Consider the following 8,710-nt stretch of genomic DNA (forward strand, 5'->3'; position numbering starts at 1 on the left):
CCCATTGAGTAACTCATAAGGTGTCTTGCCAAGGAACTTTTGAAGGAATAGGTGGTTTGATGCATAGCATGCGGTGTTGATTGCTTCCGCCCATAGAGTTTTGGGGGTGTTGTACTCATCTAGCATTGTCCTTGCAAGAGTGATCAAAGTCTAGTTCTTCCTCTCAACTACACTATTTTGTTGAGGAGTATAAGTTACGGAGACTTTATGCTTGATCCCAACTTCATCACAATAAGCTTCAATGTTTGTGTTTTCAAATTCTTTTCCATTGTCACTTCTTATCTTCTTGAGCTTCACTTCAAATTCATTTTGAGCTCTCTTGGCAAACTTCTTGAAGCAAGATGCAACTTCAGATTTGTCATGAAAGAAGAATACCCATGTGTACCTTGAATAGTCATCAACAATCACAAGACAATAGAGATTCTCTCCTAAACTCTTGTATGTTGTTGGTCCAAATAAATCCATGTATAGGAGTTCTAGCACTCTTGTGGTTGACATGAAAGCTTTGATTGGATGAGTATTTGCAACTTGCTTGTTGGCTTGACATGCACTACAAAGCTTGTCCTTTTCAAACTTCACATCCTTCAACCCTCTCACCAAGTCATTCTTCATAAGCTTCTTGTGTGAGCTCATCCCAACATGAGCAAGTCTTCTATGCCATAGCCACCCAAGTGTTGTTTTGGTGAATAGGCAAGTTTTCAAATTTGCATCTTCGGAGGTGAAGTCCACTAGATATAAGTTATTGTATCTAAATCCATTGAATATCACTTGATTATCATCTACCTTGGATACAACAACCTCCTTCTCGGTGAACAAGCATTGGAAGCCAAGATCACACAATTGTCCAATGGATAGCAAGTTGAAACTCAATGAAGCAACACAAAGCACATTGGAGATGGAATGATCATTTGAAATTGCCACTTTGCCCAATCCTTTAACCTTGCCCTTTGAGTTATCTCCAAATATTATTTTCTCTTGTCCATCTACCTCTTCATCTAGTGAGGTGAACATACAAGGATCACCGGTCATATGTTGAGTGCAACCACTATCAATAACCCAATGACTTCCACCGGTCTTGTAGTTCACCTACACACAAGAGATTCAAGCTTTAGGAACCCAAACTTGTTGAGAGCCCTTCACCTTCTCAACAAGTGACTTAGCCACCCAAATCTTCTTAGGCCTATTCTTGTTAGGGGGTCCTAAGAACATGACTTTCATCTTTCTACTAGAATCCTTTCTAAGCATGTAGTGAGAATTGAAGGCAAAGGGTCTAGCATGCTTGGGCAAGGGTTGTGGCGGTGGAGTTTGGCACTCATGAGCAAAGTGACCTTCTTGTCCACACTCAAAACATATCTTTGGCTTTGGCTTTGGCTTTGATTGTTGTTGTTGAACTTGAGCCTTCTTCTTCTCTACACTTGCCACATATCCAATGCCACTTCTATCCATCTTCATGATGGTGTTCATGAGTAGCTCACTTTGGAGGTGCTTGCCTCTAGCAAACTTGCTCAACCCAATCTTGAGATGCTCTTTCTTCAACTTGAGCTTCTTATTTTCTTCATTTAGAGCATCATCTTTCTTCTCTTCCTTGAGCTTCTTGTTTTCTTCTTTAAGCTTCTCATTCTCAAGGATCAACTCTTCATGATGATCAAGAGTTTCTAGCACAATGGCATTATGGCTTTTGATCTCTTCAAGATCTTTCTTGAGCTTCTCATTATCACTCTTGAGCTTGACATACTCATCATAGTCATTGCACTCAACCACTTGCTTGCCTTTGCCACTAGATCCTTGCTCAATGCTCTCATCAATTAAATCATCACATGATATAGCTATATCAATCTTAACAACATGGTTAGTAGCATCATGTGGCTCATTTGGTAGAAATTCTTGAGCAATAACAAGAGTATTATGATTGATCTTAAGAGTAGTGTATTCATCTTTTAGCTTGTTGTGGCTAGTGATGAGCTCATTGTGCACCCACTCAAGTTTATCATGTTTATCTTTAAGCTCTTTCTTAGAAGATTTGAGCTCCTTGAGTTTGGATGATATAGCATCATTTGTTTCTTTAAGCTCAACATTGGCCTTTTCAAATGTATCGCATTTAGCTAAGAGTGAATCATTTTTAGCATCAAGCTTTTCATTTTTAGCTCTACTCTTTCTAATGATCTTAGTGTATTTTCTTAGTATTTTGACAAGATCATCATATGAAGGTGAATCATCATCATCGCTATCGCTATCATCATCATTAGCTTGCTCATTATCACTACTATCATCATTATTAGTTACCTTGTATTCACCCTTGGCCATAAGGCATAGGTGTGTAGCGGATGATGGCGATGGTGGCGGTGAAGATGAAAGATCAATAGCAATAGTGGCCACCTTCTCATTGTCACTATCATCATCGGATGATCCACTAGATGAATCAATGTCCGTGAGCCAATCACCGACGATGTAGGCCTTTCCACTCTTCTTCTTATGGAAGTCCCTCTTTTTGCCATCTCTCTTCTTGTATGGCTTGTTCTTCTTCTTTTCATCTTCTTCTTCATTGCTTGAGTCATCTTTCTGGCCCTTGAACTTGTTCTTGATCTTGTCTTTCTTGGGCTTGGTGCATTGGTGTGCTAGATGACCAAGTTCACCACAATTGAAGCAATCCATTTCGGAGATTGGCTTTCTCCTAGAGTTTGTGAAGAACTTCTTCTTCTTGCCGTCGAACTTGATGCCACTCTTATTTAGCTTCTTTAGTATTTTGGTGGCTTTCTTCACCATGAGAGCAAGATCTTCATCTTCATCACTTGAGCTCTCATACTCAAGTCTTGCTTTGCCCTTATCTTGGCTAGCTTTGAATGCTATGTCCTTCTCTTTCTTCTTGGTAGAGGATGAGCTATCTTGTGGCGTGATGTGCATGTACATCTCATGAGCATTGATCTTTCCTAAGATTTGTGTCGGTGTAGTGGTGGAAAGATCACCTTGGTGTAGCACGGTCACAATATGCCCATATTTGTCAATGGGGAGGACACTCAAGATCTTTCTCATAACGTCGGATGGTGACATTTGAGTAAGTCTAAGCCCATTGATTTCCTCTACAAGAATATTCAAACGTGCATACATCTCATTAGCACATTCTTTGGGAACCATCTCAAAAGAATTTAGCTTTTTAATTACAAGATGATAGCGTTCCTCACGCTCACTCTTGGTTCCCTCATGGAGCGCACAAACATCTGACCATAGTGCATGAGCGTCTTTGTGGTTCCTTACGCGGTTGAACACATCTTTGCAAAGGCCTCTAAAGATGGTGTTTCGAGCCTTTGCATTTCACTTTTCATAATTAACCTCATCGCCTTGTAAGTTAGTAGCATCCCGAGGTTTTGGGAAGCCTTGTGAGGCGGCTCTAAGAATACCAACGTCTAGAGCTTCTAAGTACGCCTCCATGCGGATTTTCCAATATGGAAAGTCATCTCCCTCAAAGATAGGAGGAGGTCCATCCCCGTGAGACATCTTTCTCTAAGCGATTAAGCTTAAAAATGTGAGCACGAGGCTCTGATACCAATTGAAAGGATCAAGATGCCCAAGAGGAGGGGGGGAAGTGAATTAGGCTAATTCTAAATTTTCTTGCAATAATTAAATCCTATGGTTAGCCCAATTAACCCCTTGTGCCTAGAAAAATATTTCTATCAATCTAACACATAAAGGACTTGCAACCTATGTTCCAAACTTACTCTAGCATGGCAATTCTATGAAGGTAAAAACAAGTATTGAATTGCTCAAAGTAAATACTCAAAGTAATTGCTCAAAGTAAATGGAGAGAGAGGAACGTGGCGATATTTTGCTGAGGTATCGGAGAGTCGCCACTCCCCACTAGTCCTCGTTGGAGCACCCGCACAAGGATGTAGCTCCCCCTTAATCCGCGCAAGGATCAAGTGCTATCTACGGGTTGATTCTTCGACACTCCGTCGCGGTGAATCACCCAAAACCGCTCACAACTTGAGTTGGGTCACCCACAAGCTCCGCCGGGTGATCACCAAGCTCCCAATCACCACCAAGCTGTCTAGGTGATGGCGATCACCAAGAGTAACAAGCACGAACCCTCACTTGACCACGCAAAGCCTAATAAGAATGGTGGATGCACACTTTGCTACTCTTGTTTCACTAATGAGGCTACTCTCTTGGATTCTCAAATCTCAATCACCTCACTAGGATCTTGCTCTTCTTGGCACTCACAAACATGTTTCTCAGCTATTGGAATAAGCAAAAGTAACTCCACACACGAGTGGAGCTTCTATTTATAAGGCAGCCTAAAAAAACGAACCGTTATGAGCCACTGCGGGGTGACCGGATGCTCCGGTCAGTTCAACCCACACACCCGTGTTTAAGTGTTGACCGGACGCTGGCAGGGTCCGATCACCACTGACCAGACGCGTCTGGTCGCATTAAACCCTCACTGGAACCTTACTGTGCTCGATCGGACGCTGAACCCCTAGGGTCCGGTCAATACTGACCGGACACGTCTAGTCACGCCATACACAATCTTCTTGGTCAAATGAACTGACCGGACCCTGCGGCCAGCGTTCGGTCACACCGGAGCCAGCGTCCGGTCAGCATTTGACCCTCCATTCACTTCCAACTCTCGATCATATGTGAATGAAGTTTGCTCCATTGGATCTTAGGCAAATATAGGAGCTACCTAGTGCTAGTTTTAATAAGTGTGCACTACACCTAAATCACTAGACTCATCTAGGTCAAGCTACCCGTCCATACCCCCCTTAATAGTACGGCCAAAGGAAAACAAAGTACTAAACTACTCTAAGTGTCTTTCCAACTCCAATCAACACTTAGAACTAGTCATCCTTAACATTGTCATCCATCCTTTGAAAACCGAAACGATTTCCATCGTAGGGGCATGACCACCTTGATTGCCCAATTGATCTCTATTACCATGACCTAACTTAATTGCCTCTACAAAACACACGTTAGTCATAATAATCTTGTATTGTCATTAATCACCAAAACCCAACTAGGGGCCTAGATGCTTTCAATGCCAACATACATGTGGCGAAAGCTTCTCCTTTGTGTTGAGGGGATGACAGGTGCACTCATCCGAACCGACTGGATCATGGTGTAGTACCACCTCCGTACCAATTCAATAAACGATGGCAGCCTCACGGAGAAGGTCGAGGGCCTCATCCTGTGCAGGGTGTACTGGAAGCCATGCAACCGTGGGCCCACGATGGCGCCCGACGACAACCATGATGGGGCTCAGGCAGTGCTGGTTATAGGATTCTAAGGGCGTCTTGACGATCCCATCGCAACGGCCCCTCTTAACCATGTATAAAGGTTCTGTTCGTTTTTTCTTATAATCCACCTTTTTAATTTGTTTTTTTAGTCGGAACAGTGTTCTTCTCTCACAACAAATCAGCCGGAACAGTGTTTCGGCTTATTTTTTTAGCGAATCGAATGGGGCCAAAATCTTATAATATATAGGCGCTAATTTTACTTGCAAAACGAAAGCAAATTCAATAACATGTTTTTAATTTAACATGTCTGATAATTATCGAGGAACAATGTAGATTAAGCAATATATTTATAGATGTATGATAATTATGAGGAACAATGTAGATTAAAAAAACAATATATTCGTTTTCTTTTCTCACCCATGACAAATATTTCTTAGGTACCATTCTAAAATTCTAACACCTAAATTAGAAGAAAAATATGACTATATGGGTACTAAGTACTCGAAGTCTAGAATACTATACAAATAATTAATTTGGATTAAAAATAAAAAAAAAATACCTTGGTCCTAAACAACTTATCGGTGATCGTAATTCATAAGAAGCCAAGAATCAAGATGTCGTCGTCGTGGAGGCCAGCCTGGTCGTCGTTCTCGTGCGCCGTGTCCGTGTCTATGGTAGTCTAGCTCTTCGTGGTGGCACGGCTCGCCAGCTTCGCCTATGTAAGGCGCACGTCGCGCACTTACGATCAAAGTATGTTGTGTGCAGCGTGACTCCTCGCCTCCTCTCTACCCGAGGGCCGTGGGGAAAGGAAACTAGAAAAGAAATGTCGATGCTGTCTTTTTGGACCGTCTGACCAGTTCTACGTCTCTTTTCTCGTTAGTTTGCTAATGACTAATGAACTATAAGATCTGAAGATTTGTATACCTAGACTTGTGCCCCTCCTTCGCTTGGGCCCTTGCACTACCGGACTCAGTGGCTTTGCCGAGTGCCAGGGGCACTCGGCAAAGCCCAATTTGCACTCGGTAAAAAATGGATCGGCAAAGATGTCTTTGTCGAGTGTTTTTTATCGGGCAGTGCCCGGCACTCGGTAAAGTTGGAACCGAAAAAGCCCCGAAAAAATGGGAAAAATGGAATTTTTTTTAATCGGTGAAGGCCCCCACCGGCCAGCGCCCGCCCATCTCCGGCATTTTTCACGTAAAATTCGCAGCAACGCAGCCGACGGGATTCGAACCTGCAACCTCCCCCTGCGCGAACCTCCTCTACCATTACACCACACTTTCGAACCTGCAACCTCCCCCTGCGCGAACCTCCTCTACCACTATACCACACTGTCACTTGTGTCTGGATTACGTTTTAGTTCCCAACATATTATACTAAATTGAGTGTAAATTGCTTGTTTGAGGCCCAAAACAAATTCAAATAAAAAAGTTGTAAACTACAAAGTTTCATAACTTTTCGAGATCTACACTTTTAGTTTAGGAAGTTTTTCCATCCGAGGTTGTTTACAAAATTTGAATTTCAAAATTTTGAAATTCAAACGCAGTTTTGCATGACAAGATGATTTCAAATCAAAAAGTTGCCAACTACAATGTTTCATAACTTTTCGAGATCTACAGAGTTTATTTTGGTTGTTTTTCCATCCGAAGTCGTTTGAAAAGTTCAAATTTTCAATTTTTAAAATTCAAACACAGTTTTGCATGGCAATATGATTTCAAATCAAAAAGTTGCCAACTACAATGTTTCATAACTTTTTGAGATCTACAGAGTTTATTTTGGTTGTTTTTCCATCCGAGGTCGTTTGAAAAGTTCGAATTTTAAAATTTTGAAATTCAAACACAATTTTGCATGACAAGATGATTTCAAATAAAAAAGTTGCCAATTACAAAGTTTCATAATTTTTTGAGATATACAAAGTTTATTTTGGTTGTTTAGTCATCTGTTCATCCGACATGGTCGTTCTAACATTGTTCAGAAATCTTATATATCTCTCTTGTAGTTTCATAAACTACAAGAGAGATATGTTAGATTTATGAACAAATTTACTTTCACTTTGTCATATGGAAAAAAGACCAAAACAAACATTGTACATCTTGATGAGTTATACAACTTTGTAGTTGAAAATTTTTTCATTTGAATTAATTTACTGCTTCAAAATGTGCTTTAAAATTTTCTTTGCCGAGTGTCAAAAAAAAACACTCGGCAAAGAGCTTCTTTGCCGAGTGTCAAAAAAAAAACACTCAGCAAAGAAGCTTCTTTGCCCAGTGTAAAAAAAACACTTGGCAAAGAAGCTTCTTTGCCAAGTGTCAAAAAAAAACACTCAGCAAAGAACTTTTTTGCCGAGTGTCAAAAAAAAAAAAAAAAACACTCGGCAAAGACATCTTTGCCGAGTGCCCGAAAAACACACTCGACAAACCACCTGGCACTCGACACATAGCCGGTCTCCAGTAGTATTGGCCGTCGCACCTCGTGCCCTACCTAGGGCCGGCACTGGGCTCAGGGCTGTCGCTGCTCGTGGAGACGATGTCTTCTTGTGAAGAGCAAGGCAGGCGACAACGAGGACTCCGACACGGAGCCAGTTTTCGCGGCTCCACGTAAGTACGCAAAGTGGGCTCTGGCACATTACTTTGCTAGTTCCTCATAAGAGCATTTGGTGCGAGCATGCGGCTCGGCCCTCCGCTTGCTCCACACGTGAAGCTGATGGGGAAGCCAGTGCGGACGCAGCGCCAAATAGGTTGTAAGTTTTGCACGGCCTAAGCCATAGAGTCCGTTTTTCCCAAGTCAGACCACATGTCACAGGAGTGGCGCCCCATCCTGGTTTAACTGGACCAGATTCAAGTGAAGCAAACGCTGATGGCTTCAATTTTCAGAGGATGGACTAAGCACCTTGTGTTCTGAGAGATTATGGAGACATCGATTGCCACTGGATGGATGCCAAACTCCTGAACATTGACATCTGATACAAGTTATGTTCCCAACAATGCATAATACCATCGATTTAGTTGAATTATGCTAGGTAGAGTAAAACTGTAAAAAAAAAAAGACAGCCAACTTTTAGCCAATGTCCTAAACACAAACCATTGTTGAACAAGAACAAAACCTCTGAACTATGAATGCCAAACGTGTGTTTGTAATGTAACTCAGTACAACGTTCTTCTCAACCCTTAATGCCTTCACATCAGAAAGAAATGACACTCAAACAACTCAAAGATTTGTATTTGTCCTTTGAAACCTCGGGTTCTTGACGAATTGCAAAACAGATGCATACTTTGTCTCAAACCATCAAAACAGATGCATACACCACCTTATGATGGCATCTTTTACTGTAATTTTCTTTTCTACTGAACTATAGGTGTGTACCTGTTTGTGCTTTTCACAAGCGTATATATGGACTTTGGTCGAGTCCTGACTATAGCGATTGAGAAAATATGTAGTTTTTTTCTTCTTCTTTTTTTAAATCATTCACCAGTTTTTCATATTTATAT

The sequence above is a fragment of the Miscanthus floridulus genome, chromosome 7 (genome assembly GCF_019320115.1).
Source record: "Miscanthus floridulus cultivar M001 chromosome 7, ASM1932011v1, whole genome shotgun sequence".
Taxonomy (NCBI): domain Eukaryota; kingdom Viridiplantae; phylum Streptophyta; class Magnoliopsida; order Poales; family Poaceae; genus Miscanthus; species Miscanthus floridulus.